Consider the following 15,779-nt stretch of genomic DNA (forward strand, 5'->3'; position numbering starts at 1 on the left):
TGGAAACTAAGCTTCTACCTGGAACATGTTGGGGGAAGAAATTTTGTGTCTAACTCAGAATTATTATGTAATCTCATCTGTCTCTATGAAGCTATAAACTTATAATGTAGATCTTAAAGTCTTTGTAAGCAAGACCTGTGGCTTTATGTTGGGGGAGGGAAACAATTCAGTAACTTTACCTTAAATGTATGCATAAAAGGGTATATGTTAAGAAAAAGGGATATCAGGTAAATATGAAACAATCTCCTTTAAAAGAAGCCATGATAGCAAAATAGAATTTGAAGTTAAAAGTAACGTTTAGAATAACAGTATACCAATAAAAAAAATCAACGCTAAACAAAATTATAACATGACTTATAAACTGAAATGAAGAAAATAGAATCTTACACTCAGAAAAAATATATATAAATAAAATATTAAATAATATATGATATTATATTTAATATGTATTATATATTTTTATATTTCTATTAATATATACTTATATAGCATATTATATATTTATAATATATTATATACATATTATATATATTACCTATATTTATTCTATATAATGTATATATTACATATAAATTATATAAGTATCTAGTAATATATATTTTAATATACTTAATATATTAATACATATTTTAATATATTTTAACATATATTATCATATATAGTATATTAATATATATTTATAGAGATATATATAATACAATATTAAATACTATATTATTATATAATATATAAAATGCATATAATTATTATATAAATCATATACATAAACAAAATAATAAATAAATACATATTTATAACATATTATATTGTATATAATACATATATATTTGTTATTAATATATATTAAAATATTATTATATTATAGTAATATATATTAATATCTATTTATGTATTAATATATTATTTATATTAAAAACAAATTTTATATAATAAAATTTATATAGATATAAAAATAAAATTTATATAATAAAATATATATATTAAATATATTAATATATTTATATATATTGTATATATTATACAGCAACCTAGATGTCCATCTGCAGATGAATGGATAAGAAAGCTTTGGTACATATACACAATGGAGTATTTCTCAGCCATCAAAAAGAATGCATTTGAATCAGTTTTAATGAGGTGGATGAAATTGGAGCCAATTATACAGAATGCATTTGAATCAGTTTTAATGAGGTGGATGAAATTGGAGCCAATTACACAGAGCCAATTATTATAAAAATAAAATTTATATAATAAAATATATATATTAAATATATACAATATATTTATATATATTGTATATATTATACAGCAACCTAGATGTCCATCTGCAGATGAATGGATAAGAAAGCTTTGGTACATATACACAATGGAGTATTTCTCAGCCATCAAAAAGAATGCATTTGAATCAGTTTTAATGAGGTGGATGAAATTGGAGCCAATTATACAGAGTGAAGTAAGCCAGAAAGAAGAACATCAATACCGTATATTAACGCATATATATGGAATTTAGAAAAATGGTAACCTAAACCCTGTATAAGAGACTGCAAAAGAGACATAGGCATTTAGAACAGTCTTTGGGACTCTGTGGGAGAGGGTGAAGGTGGAATGATTGGAGAGAATGGAATTGTAGCATGTATATTATCATAAGTGACCAGTCCAGGTTCGACGCATAAATTTTCCTCTGTTCATTTCTTTGCATTTGTGCTTTTTTAATAAAATTCTTTTTTAGAAAAAAAAAAAAATTATAATGTTATATGTTAATAGTATGCTATATAATTAATATCATAATTAATGTTATATATAATAACATACAATATATTATTTAACATATATAATATATATATTATATTGTATATAATATATACAATTCATATGTAATATATAAGATGTTATATATATACTATATATTATTATATAATATATAGTATTTCCAATGTGGAAATTATATACATTTTATAATAGTATATTAATATATATAATAATATATAATATATCACATATAATTAATATATAATATATTAAATATATAATTGTGTAATATATTTATGCTATATAATTTATATATAATATATTACTATAATATATACTTTATGTATAATATAATTTATAATATATAATTTATATATAATAACTAATATATATATTATTTTCAAATACATATGGAACAACGAAAAATTAATCAGGAATTAAGTCATAAAGGTAACTTTATATACTTTAAAGAATCCATGTGTTGTAGATCATGTTCTTTTATCATTTAGCAATTTAATTAAGAATAAACACAGTACTGAAATGATGTCTGGGAGAAAATCCTGTAAGTCTAGGAACTAAAAGTGATTAATAACCCCTGGATTTAAAAGAAGAGGAAAATAAAGGGAAATTTAAAATTCTTTAAGGTGAATGAATAACTTTAAATACATTTATCAGAAAATTTTTTAAAAACTGAGAAAAATAAAGCAAGCATTAAACTCAAAGAACTAGAAAATGAAACAACAGAATAAACATAGAAAGAGGAAGGGAGGAGATAATACAAATAAGGAAAAATCAATAAGAAAGTAAGAAATCAATAGAGATGACAATCAAAACCTTTTTTCTTTGAAGAGATAAAGTATTGAACACAAATATCTGACAAAGCTGATCAACCAAATAAAAGACTATAATTAAAACTTAACCCCCCCCAAAAAATTAAGTATTGAAATAGAGATTTAAAAATAACAAAAACTATGAACTATGTAACAACAATATCAAACAATCTAAAGGAGGGCATGTGTCCCTGGTGGCTCAGTGGTAAAAATCTGCCTGCTGATGTAGGAGATATGGGTTTGATCCATGATCTGGGAAGATCCCACATGCCTTGGGGCCACTAAGCCCATGCGCCACAACTATTGAGCCTGAGCTTTAGAGCCAGGGAGCCACAAACACCGAGCCCATGCTCTGTGGCTCCTGAAGCCCTTGGCCCTAGAGTCCATGCTCTGCAACAAGAGAAGCCACCACCATGGGAAGGAAGTCTGAGCTCCGCAACTAGAGAAAAGCCTATCAAAGACCCAGCACAGCCAAAAATAAGAATAAAGAAAGAAGTTTTTTTAAATATCTAAATGAAAAATAAATTTTCAGGAAAAAATTTGCCTAAGAAGAAATAGAAAACTTGGATAATGCACTAATCATGGAAGAGATTTCTAATTATTCATCAGGACTCCAGTCTAAAATTTATGGTCAAGTTTCTTAATTTTAGTTAAGTAAATACACTCTAGTTAGGATACTCTCCAAAGGATTTTTTAAGGAATATATAAATCACAGAATTGTTAAAAAGACTGATGAAACAGACTACAGCTGAGCTTTCAAGAATGATTTCCAAAACCCACCAGGAATAAACAAAAGAACTGTGGCCACTATTATGATCAGGAATTTACTGCCCGCACTTCTGATTTTACCACCACCACTGCCAAAGTCTATATGATAAAAACAAATGTACAAAGTTACAGTTGTAAGATAAAATAAGTACCAGAGATGAAAAGCACAACATGATAAACATAATTAACATTGCTATATGTTATATGTAGAAATTATTAAAAGAATAAATCCTAAGAGTTCTCATCACAAGCAAAAAAATTTTTTCTCTTTCTTTACTTTTGTATCTATATGAGATGATGGGTATTCACTAAACTTACTGTGATAATCATTTCATGATGTATTTATGTTGAATCATTATGCTGTACACCTTAAACTTACACAGTGTTGTATGTCAATTATATCCCAATAGAACTGGAAGAAAAAATATGAATGCACTGTACCCTGTTTCCATGTGATTTTTTGATTCAACCTCAATTCAGATTTTGAGGCTGAATCAAAATCTCCAAGTGAATCTTCTTCAGTTCAGTTCAGTTCAGTCGCTCAGTCGTGTCCAACCCTCCGCGACCCCATGAATCACAGCACGCCAGGCCTCCCTGTCCATCACCAACTCCCGGAGTTCACTCAAACTCATGTCCACAGAGTCGGTGATGCCATCCAGCCATCTCATTCTCTGTCGTCCCCTTCTCCTCCCGCCCCCAACCTTTCCCAGCATCAGAGTCTTTTCCAGTGAGTCAACTCGTCACATGAGGTGGCCAAAGTATTGCAGTTTCAGCTTAAGCATCAGTCCTTCCAATGAACACCCAGGATTGATCTCCTTTAGAATGGACTGGTTGGATCTCAAGAGTCTTCTCCAACACCACAGTTCAAAAGCATCGATTCTTCGGCGATCAGCTTTCTTCACAGTCCAACTCTCACATCCATACATGACCACGGGAAAAACCATAGCCTTGACTAGACGGACCTTTGTTGGCAAAGTAATGTCTCTGCTCTTCAACGTACCATCAAGGTTGGTCATAACTTTCCTTCCAAGGAGTAAGCGTCTTTTAATTTCCTGGCTGCAATCAGCATCTGCAGTGATTTTGGAGCCCCAAAAAATAAAGTCTGACACTGTTTCCACTGTGAATCTTCTTGCTGCTAAGCTGCTAAGTCACCTCAGTCATGTCCGACTCTGTGTGACCCCATAGACGGCAGCCCACCAGGCTCCCCCGTCCCTGGGATTCTCCAGGCAAGAACACTGGAGTGGGTTGCCATTTCCTTTACCAGACCTTAAATCACATTCAGGAAACTGTCAGAGAATTTGAAACAAGTAGATTTTACTTTCAGTTTCTGCATGTTACAAGAGTTAGAATGAGATTGAAAAATAAATCCTCAGGATCAGATAGTATTTTGAGTTTCAGAGCTTTCAAAGTAAAGATAATTCCAGTTGATATAAAGTGTTCCAGAAAAAGAAAATGAGGGAAAGTGGTGCACCTCATTTTAGGTCTCAATTCAAGTTAATTAACTTATTAATTATAATCTTCAGATCAATAATGGATTGGGAAAGTACAAGAAAAGAATCCCCGTTTCACTATGAACAAAATGTGAAATCCTAAATAAATATTAGTTGAGTTCAACGTGTTTTTATAAACAAAACACGGTGATGTCAATTTCATTTCAGAAATGTAAGGGGGTTCATCACCAGAAAAGCTATCAATACAATTTAGCTCATTAATGACCTACAGGGGAAAAAATTACTTCAACATAAGCATAATTAATATTTGGTAGTTTAAATATTAAACTATTTAAATATTAAAACCTATTTAAAACCTATTCATATGATATTTTTAAGTGTTAAAAAATTAGGAATTAAAGAAAATTTAACTTAATAATAGCTTTTAACAAAAACCTATGAAAAAATTATGATATATGATTAGGGACAGGGAAGAGAGGCTTGTTATAACAGCTCCCATAGTGAGGAGATTTTGGCCACTATAATAAGACAAAAAAAAAAAAACAAAACAGGAGGAATAAGGATTGGGTAGAATAAATTACTCTGTCACTGCAGATCATTAGATCTTCTATTAGAAGACCTAACTGAATCAATAGACAAACTATTAGAACTAATAGAGTTCAGATTGCACAGATGCAAGATCAATAATAGGCAACATACTAAGCAATATGTAAGTGTGTACTAAGTACTATATAAGAATCTATATAAATATTTTACTTATACTAATCTATGTACATTTAATGTAAATATCAAGACATTTTTCTGCATCAGCAGCAACCAACCAGAAATAACCATGGAGAATATGACTTCACTTACATTAGCAAGAAAAACTACAAAGTACATAAGATAACCTAATGAAGAAGTACTAATCCTTTACAAAGTACTTTTCAAATTTTATTAAATTACATAAAATAAGATTTAGGTAAAAAGAGAAAAATAACATGTTCATGGATGGGAAAAACTACAGTGTAAAAAAATATCATTCTCCGTAAATGAACTTATAAATTCGATGCAGTTTTGATGAAAATTTTAGCAGGGTTCTGTGAGAAAACCCTGTGAATGGACGTTTCTGTGAATGGAAGAATAATGGACTAAAGAAAAGGAATTTGTTTTATTGGATGTGTTAAGATATTTTATAAAACCAAAGCAAAAAAAAACAGCATGGTACTAGTACAGAAATAGATTAAAAAAATAGATGCAACAAATAGAAAAGCAATGAATAAGCACCTGTTATATATCAGAAGGTAGCAGAAATCAGCATCACAAATCAAAAAAGAGGGATTATTTAGTAAATTACTCAATATATAGGTAAAAGTATATTTAGATTCTTACAGAATTAATTCCAAATATATTAAAAACCTAATTATAAAAGGCAGTATATAAAGTAATCAAATATATGAGACTGTCTTTGTGAACTTGGGATAGGAAAGGATGTTTAGACAAGACTAAAAAATTATAAACGTTACGAATAAGTGAGGAGCATCCCTTGTGGTCCAGAGGTTAAGAATCTGCCTTCCAATGCAGGGGACTTGGGTGTGATCCCTGGTCGAGGAGCTAGGATCCCACATGCACAAGACAACTAAACCCTTGGGCTGCAACACCACAGCGAAAAGTCCAAGCACTGCAACTAAGACCCAGCACAGCCAAAAAAACCTGTAGGTGGTATATGAATTTTAATTCATGTATAACTTTCATGTAATCTTTCAAATGAAAGATTTCTATACAAAGAGGATATGATAGACAAACTTAACAAGCTTGTGGAAGATTAAAAGATGTTTTCAAAATTTAAAACTGAAAAATGATAGAATATATAAAGAACTACTAATATCTTCAAGGAAACAAAAACTCGACAAGGAGTAAAAATAGACTATTCATGGAAGAAGTAGTCTAAATAGCCAATATCGACATGAAGAGATGTTTAACTTCATATGAAGTCAGAGAAGTTCAAATTAAGTCAACGTAGTATTGGGAAAAATTTTAAAATCAGCTAATACCAAATGATGGTTAGAATGAGGAATCATGAGAAACTTTATGCACCGTTGGGAGAGTAAACTGATAACATTGAGTGAAATTAATTATCCATATATTCTGTATACATACCATTCCTTCGTCTGGGTTTACACTGTGTACAAGTTTTTAAGGGGACATTTATGAGGATAATGTCATTGCATTATTTGTGTTAGCAGAAAGTTATAAGAAGCCTTGATATCTGTCCCTAGGGAAACAGATTATCAGAATATGTGATAAATGCATGCAATGAAATATAGTATAGCAGTAAGTAGTTAATCATTTTAAGTTATAGCAGTATGGATAGATCTTAGAAATATAGAATTAATTATATAGGGCAAAACAATTTATGTACGTTCAAAACACACACATAGAAAGTAATATTATTTCTCAGGGTTATAGCTTCAGATGCCTAAGGACATATATTGAATATACTAATGTAAACATCTCTGATGGGAAGGACAATGTAAATGAGAATGGGCAGGATGAAGGGGAAAGAATAATGAAATAAAAAGAGGAGCATTTCATGGACTTTATAATAAGAGTAGAAAATGAAATCTGTGTATTTGAGAGCCATCTGACTCATGAGTAATTAGTGTTTGTCCTAATTTGGGAGAGGAGTAAGTAATGTTCCCAGCAAAAGGATGCACATATTTTAAAACAGATTCTGGGAGGGTTTGAATGGCCTTATGTAGAAGACAGATGGATATCTGACTGGGAGGATTTGAATGGCCTTATGTAAAAGACAGATGGATATCTGACTAGTATAAATCTTTGCTTTAAATACATTTCTCCACTGAAAGTGTTAGAATTGAAATTAGCCTCCAGCAATCAATCAGTCTAGGAAAGGAGTGAAAATTTGAAAATGTGACTATTTAATATTCAGAGAGAATTGCTCTGTAAATCTGGAAAATACAAAATACTCTGTGAAAAGTTTGCCTTTTGTTGAATTTCATGTAATCTGTCATGCAGTAGTTTAAAAAGCATCTGTTTGTTTTATGGTATTATCTCATTGCATATACTCACTGACTAAACTTTTTATTCATCAACAAAAATTTCCCTATCGTTAATTCTCGTGTGAACACTATACTACAAACTATAGCTTGCAGATGCTGCTCTGTCATGCTTAGCATATTGCATTTTTCAATTGCTTTGGTATTCTCAGTATTAATCTTAAAACTCTTTAGAGTCTTCTGGATATTATGTCACTTTTGTCCATATTGTACTTAATAAATCATAGCAACGTGAACTCTATAATTAAATGAAGTTTAAATTCTATGTGCCAAATATTCAAAGGCACTATTTTTTGATGGCTCAACCTCATGCATGTTTTAATAGAAAATGTTTGCTATAACCATCTTTTCCTATCACTCACATTTTAGAAGTAATATGATTTTCACTATTAATATTTTAAATAATATTATTTAATCATAGCGAATATCTCTACTAAAATGTCTTGGAGCTTGTCAAAAATGTTTCTAATAATGTTATAGATGTATATATTTATATTTATATATATACTTATGTATGTCTTATTGTTCCACAATTTTGTGATTCTTATTTAATATTTCATGTTCTTTTCTAACTGGAAAGTGGGTCAGTGTACAAAAGTTCTGAGCATATTAATGTTCTTCTTTCAGATGTTTTTCATGCCTCGTGTGTGTTAGTCACTCAGTTGTGTCTGACTCTTTGTGACCCCATGGATTGTAGTCTACTAGGCTCCTCTGTCCATGGAATTCTCCAGGCATGAATACTGGAGTGGGTTGCCATGCCCTTGTCCAGGGGATCTTCCTAACCCAGGGATTGAACCCAAGTTTTCCACATTGTATAAGGATTTCTTTACCACCTGAGCCACCAGGGAAGTCCTTGCTAAATTAAAATATGATAACATTTATAAGGCACCCAGAGAAAGTTATGTGAAGCCACTTGTAGCCAGACGCAACTCCCTGCCCTATAAGTCCTGCCTTAGCATCCTGGAGCTGAAGGGGGAGCTATTTCCTACACACTTAACAACTCTTTGTGTTCCAGCAACCAGATTGGAAAGCTCTGGATAAATGCTTTAAAATTTTTTAGAAGAAATAATTTCTTTTCCAGCCTCTAGAGGTAAGATTAAATCTAGAACATAGTGAGACCTCCTCTTTTATACAGAAAGATGGAGTAAAAATTGGTAAGTTGTATGGTCCTTCAAAGAGTAGGGAAGACTCAGGGAAAATCTCTGGAGACTTTCTACTACTACTACTAGTATAATGATTTACATTTGGAATCATGATGTCAATATGTGTCTAGATTTAATAGTTTTTAAGGGATGCTAGTAATGCGGCAGACTCAGAAAGGTGATAGGTAAGCAGGACAGGACACTTGAAAATAATAATGAGGTGGATAGTAGACTACACTGCAGGTGAAACAAGGTTATTTGAGAGCAATGATTCACAAACTGCTTAATCTTTCAGTGTCCGAGATAACTGGATGAAACCCTAAGTAGGTAATGACTGATCTGTCTGCATTTTCCAAAGTGCCTTCTTCAGAACATCTTTGTGAGATATTCGTAAGTATTTGGAGGGGTGGGGGAAAGATGAATCTCTTTATCAAATAAATGTGAGAAATTCTGAAATAAAGTTACACTTGATGCTTAATTTCTAAGTCTTTAATATGCTGCTATTATTCATATGTTTCCAGGAGGAAATAGTAACACATACCTTTTCTCAGATGAGCAAATGACTTTATTTTTTCTCAAAATATATTATTAACCCCCTCAGAACACTAGGGTTTTTTCTAAGATAAGAGTAGACCTATCCTACTGCCTTAAGTGTGTTGTTTGGAGCAATATATACCAACCTTGAAGACTATAAACTGGTGGTGGTAACCTGTCCTGAAGTTGGATCAATAGAAGTGTTTTTCCCTTTTTACCTCTAATTTGTTTTCTATCTCTAGTCAATATCTTTCAATATACAAAGCTATAATACAAATCGATCTGTGAGATGTTTCTCAATTTATTGAGATGATCTGTGACATGTTTCTCAATTTATATGAGATGATTTCATACATTTTAAACAATTTGATCAACCTTTCAAGTGGCTGCAATTTTTTGCTATTCAGGAAAAAAAAAGTTTGTGGAAAGTTATATATGGCTTTTATAGCCTGTTAGTATCAATTTTATGTGTAATCTTAATTTTTAAATGTGGTTAAGAAAATGTCCGTCCGTCCCGTCGCTCAGTCGTGTCCGACTCTTTGCGACCCCGTGGACTGTAGCCTACCAGGCTTCTCCGTCCATGGGATTCTCCAGGCAAGAATACTGGAGTGGGTTACCGTTTCCTTCTCCAGGTGATCTTCCCGACCCAGGGATCGAACCCGGGTCTCCCGCATTGGAGGCAGACGCTTTAACCTCTGAGCCACAAGAAAATGTAGCAAATTAGAAATTAATAAAACTGATTAAGTTAATTTCAGTTGATAGTAAATTTTATTTGGGCTTCCTAGGTGGCGCTAGTGGTAAAGAGCCTGCCTACCAATACAGGAGACATAAGAGACGTGGGTTTGATCCCTGGGTTGGGAAGATCCCCTGGAGGAGGGCATGGGAACCCTCTCCGGTATTCTTGCCTGGAGAATCCCATGGACAAAGGAGCCTCATAGGCAACAGTCCATAGGGTCACAAAGAGAAGGACACAACTGAAGTGACTTAGCACAAGCACAAGAAAATTTTACTTGTCACTAACCCAATTGTTTTGCATTTTTTGCTGATTTGTTCTTTATACACTATAGCTTTTCTAACTTTCTATTTTGCTTTTACAGTGAAAAATCAGATTTCATTATATTTATGTAAAACATAAGGTCCTATGACACTGGAAGGAAATGTGCAAAATATAACCACAATTATCTTGGAGTGATGGGGCTTTGCGTAACTCAACTGTGAGGGCCCTCTGAATTCTGCGTTTTAGGAATTTATTATAAGGACAAATAAATATGTTTTTAAAAAGATTTAACTGCCACCTGGACAATAAAGTGGTGCAACACTGTAAGCATCTAAACTGAAGCGGCAGATAAACCTCCACAGGCCCAGGGTCAGTAGGTCCTTCACCTCCCATGGGACCTTCACTAAGTCACTGACTGTTCCAAACATCTTCCATAAAACTGGAGCAGTAATGCACCTACCTCACAGGAAATTAAAATAGGAAAATACTGTTTTCTGGAGAGATCCAACCAGTCCATTCTAAAGGAGATCAATCCTGGGTGTTCATTGGAAGGACTGATGCTAAAGCTGAAACTCCAATACTTTGGCCACCTCATGTGAAGAGTTGACTTACTGGAAAAGACTCTGATGCTGGGAGGGATTGGGGGTGGGAGGAGAAGGGGACGACAGAGAATGAGATGGCTGGATGGCATCACCGACTCGATGGACATGAGTTTGAGTGAACTCTGGGAGTTGGTGATGGACAGACAGGGAGGCCTGGCGTGCTGTGATTCATGGGTTCGCAAAGAGTCAGACACGACTGAGCGACTGAACTGAACTGAACTGAACTGAAACTGAAGATGTAGCTGCCTACATAAAAATGAAAGTTCTTTGGGAAAAATCTCCAAGTGTATGACAACACAATTTAACATTGTTTTGCTACTGACACAATCAGTTCAGTCTTCAGTGAATTAAAGTTTGAGAAACCTTGAGGGAAATTATAAAGAGCTAAAATTCTAAAATAATCAGCAGCAGCTCTGGTGAGACAATGGATGTCCAGCCTGCCTCTTGTTGATGTTTATCTGCATTTTACATCGATCAACATTCTATCAAGGTAGAGGTTCTGTTGCTTGTGTTCACTGAGACAAACCCTGCTGCTGCTGCTGCTGCTGCTAGTCACTTCAGTCGTGTCCGACTCTGTGTGACCCCATAGACGGAAGCCCACCAGGCTCCCCTGTCCCTGGGATTCTCCAGGCAAGAACACTGGAGTGGGTTGCCATTTCCTTCTCCAATGTGTGAAAGTGAAAAGTGAAAGTGAAGTCACTCAGTCGTGTCCGACTAGTAGCGACCCCACGGACTGCAGCCTACCAGGCTCCTCCATCCATGGGATTTTCCAGCAAGAGACAAACCCTACTATTGCTTTATTCTAGCTCAAAGATGCAAATATACTTTTGGGGTTTTGATTCTGGAAATTATCCTATCTGGTTCTACACCATTGTGACATCAGTGTAAGTGCTGATTTTTCCACCACGAGGAGTATAAAAGGAAAGATAGGGCCCAGAGGCAACAATGCATTTTAGATGGAGGGTGGCTGTGAACCCCATTTTCTCACGCTGGCCCACGGAGTGAAACACTTCACGCCCTGTGTCCTGGTGGGACAGAAAGAAGCACACTGCTTTGAAACTTTTATCTTTAACTAATTTTGACTATTGCGTTTTCTTTCTTTTCAATTTAGAAAGATAATGAGAGAAAGAATCACAGGGGAAACTATGTTTCTATCTCAGTGTTTTGAACAAAGCAATCTATTGAATCTTTGACATTTTTTAGAAACCACCCACATGATTAAAAAAAAGTTTGTTTCTTCTTGAGGCTCGTTTAAAGAAACTTGAAATGTGTGACAATTATCTTTTGATTCCTGCAATTCCGTGGGACTCATTTAATGTTAGAATGCCAGTAAAAATTTTTGCTGCCCAGCAGAAGCACAGAACCCAGATCAGATGGTCTTGATTACCTGTGACACTGACAATACATGTAAGAACAGGCATTGTATTTTGGAGCATACTGCTCTTATTGTGAAGCTTTGGACAACTTTTTTTAAACTTTCTGTTGTCCTGGGGTATAGCCGATTAACAATGTTGTGATACTTTCAGGTAAACAGTGAGGGGACTCAGCCACCCATATCCGTGTATCCATGGGCTTTCCCAATGGCTCAGTTGTAAAGAATCTATCTGCCATGCAGGAGACAAAGGAGGTATGGATTCAGTCCCTGGGTGGGGAACATCCCCTGGAGGAGGAAATGGAAACCCACTCCAGTATTCTTGCCTGAAAAAATCCCATGGACAGAGGAGCCGGCGGGCTACAGTCCAAAGGGTGGCATAGAGTCAGACATGACTGAGCACATTCTCCCCCAAACTCCCCTTCCATCCAGGCTGCCACATAACATTGAGCAGAGTTCCACGTGCCATACAGTAGGACCTTGTTGGTTATCATTTTAAATATAGCAGTGTGGACATGTCTATCCCTAGCTCCCTAACTCGGAGAAGGCAATGGCAAGCCACTCCAGTACTCTTGCCTAGAAAATCCCATGGATGGAGGAGCCTGGTAGGCTGCAGTCCGTGGGGTCGCTAAGGGTCGGACACGACTGAGCGACTTCACTTTCACTTTTCACTTTCACACATTGGAGAAGGAACTGGCAACCCACTCAGTGTTCTTGCCTGGAGAATCCCAGGGACGGGGGACCCTGGTGGGCTTCTGTCTATGGGGTCACACAGAGTCGGACACGACTGAAGTGACACAGCAGCAGCAGCAGCAGCTCCCTAACTATCCCTTCCCTGCATCCTGCCCCCTGGCAACCATAAGTTTGTTCTCTAATTCTGTGAGTCTAGGATAACGTTTAAGTGAGGATTCTTCCTCTGTCATCTTCTTTGTGAAAGAGATTCAAACTCCTTTGATCTAAGTCCAGATTTCACCCTGGGGCCACTGCTTGCTGGCTGGGGATAGCCAGCAGCAGATGCAAGGAAAAGACATTGTTCAAAGGCACATGCGGGCTGGGTTTGGGTGCAGAGGAAGAGAGACACAGATAAGTGATCAGTGCACAACAAGGCATGTTTGTTCACCCATCACATTTTTGTTACTGAGGGAGTACTGCTTCTTAGTACTTCTTCTGAGAAGAAAAGTACCACTATTAGTCAGGGACCTAATCAGGAAAACAGGGTCCACACCATGTGGTTCAATAGGAAGAATTTAATGAGAGCCTGTTACAAAGGTCATGAAATCTGGGGCCACCATGACTTTCTGCCCAGAGTGTCTTTACCATCAGGCTGTTTCTTTCACTTAGGGAAGAATTAAGTAAAAACAGATATTTTCCAGTTACTTCTTTCTTAACAATATTATTTTCCCCACTCAATCTTTAAAATATGTTTAACAGTTATTCTAAAACCCTTTCCTTATTTACTATTTTTCATATGCAAATCAGACTCTGAAAAATACCTTCAAAAATGCAAAACTCAACAATGCAGATCATTGTAATAAAAAATGCAAAAAAAAAAAAAAATCTTTAAAATACCAATCACTCTACACCCAGAGAAAATAATTTCAAATTTTTGGTTGAAAAGTTTATAGAAAATCTTACAGTCTTATACAGTCTTGTTACTAGCTTTTATCCTCCAATGAACATTTTTTTTTTCCTACTTCATTAAATATTCTTCAGAAACTTTCCTTTTGGTGGATTCAATATATTCCAAGTCTAAATTTCTTTACCGTTTTCCTGCTGTTGGAAATTGAATTTATTTCCAACCATGTAATTTTAAATAAAGCTAAAATATAATATTCTTATAAATAAGGTTTTTTTTTTCCTGTTTGATTATTTCCAAAACTAAGAGAAGTCCTACCTTCTTTTTGTCTCTTCTTAATTTGTGAGAGGGGGAAAAAAGTCAGGTCTAATTATGACTTAAATATGAGTAGTGCTAAATGACGTGGTTTCTTAGAAATTAAAGAAAATTATAACTTTAAAATACAATATATATAAAAAATAACCAATTCCAGAAACCTCTAAGGTTTTCATGCCCTTTAGTCCCCTCGAAGTTCTCTTCACGTTCTCTGTTTCCCTCTTAATGAACACAATTTTCTACAGTGTCATCCTTCAAGAAAAAGAATCAGATTCTCTTATATAGATTTTCTACTTTATTAAGTTATTTTCTACTATTTATTTTTTCTACTATTTATTTTCTACTATTTTCTTTATTATTTTCTACTATTTCAATAAACTGTACTTCAGCTGAATAACAGGCTTTGATATAAATCTTTATACTTAATATTGTTTCTATGGGAAAATGTATTCAGAGATTCAAATACATATTTAAAAATAAACTTTAACCAACACAATTTGCTTCCAGGTAAAGGACGTTCAGTATTTCAAAAAGTAAGCCATATTTGGTTAACCTCATTTCATTATTCACATGTTACCAAGTACCACTGTACTTTGATATATAGTTCATCAGGTCAAATACGAAAATCTCTTTTCTAAGAAATGTGTGTGTGCATTAAATATTAGATATGGTAGATTCTTTGAAGGATTTAGGCACTTAGAATTACTAGCTGACCCTTAAGTTAGGTTGATTTCCAGAAGGAGACTATAAACTGTGTCAGTGAAGATCCTGAGCAAATTTTGCACAGTAGCATAATCATCACTGTTGTTATTGTCTTGCTTTATTTTCTTTTGATAACATTTATCACTCAGTTTATAATATATTTATATGTTTTTATCTTAAATTCCATCCTTCATTAGAGTATTAGCATGATGAAAGCAGGTCATTTCTTTCATTCTCTGCTTTATTCAATGTCTTGTATACAGTAGGTGCTCAGTTAAGGCCTTATTTGAATGAATGACTATTGTGTGAATAAAATGTGAAGATTGTTTCAGATCTGATACAACATAAATAACATATAAAATATTGAAAATTTTGTAAATAAGCCCAATTTAAAAAATTGCAACTGTCATATTTTTATTATCATCCAAAGTATTTGTGAGCTGTTTTGTTTTATAGATATGTTCATTTGTGTCATATTTTAGATTACACATATAAATACATATAAATAATATCTTGAAATACCGAATGTGTCAAATCTTGAGCTGTGTCTGTACAGAAAAGAAGTGTGAATCTCAAAGCCTACATTACAAAACATGTATCTTTTTCTTTCTTTAAAAATTTTTTTAAAAATTTTGTTTTTAAAAATCTGAAATAAACCTAACTCTGTAAACCAAGCAGCATTGCT

The sequence above is a fragment of the Moschus berezovskii genome, chromosome 5 (assembly GCF_049115385.1).
Source record: "Moschus berezovskii isolate FMDL1 chromosome 5, NW_MosBer_1.0, whole genome shotgun sequence".
NCBI lineage: Eukaryota > Metazoa > Chordata > Mammalia > Artiodactyla > Moschidae > Moschus > Moschus berezovskii.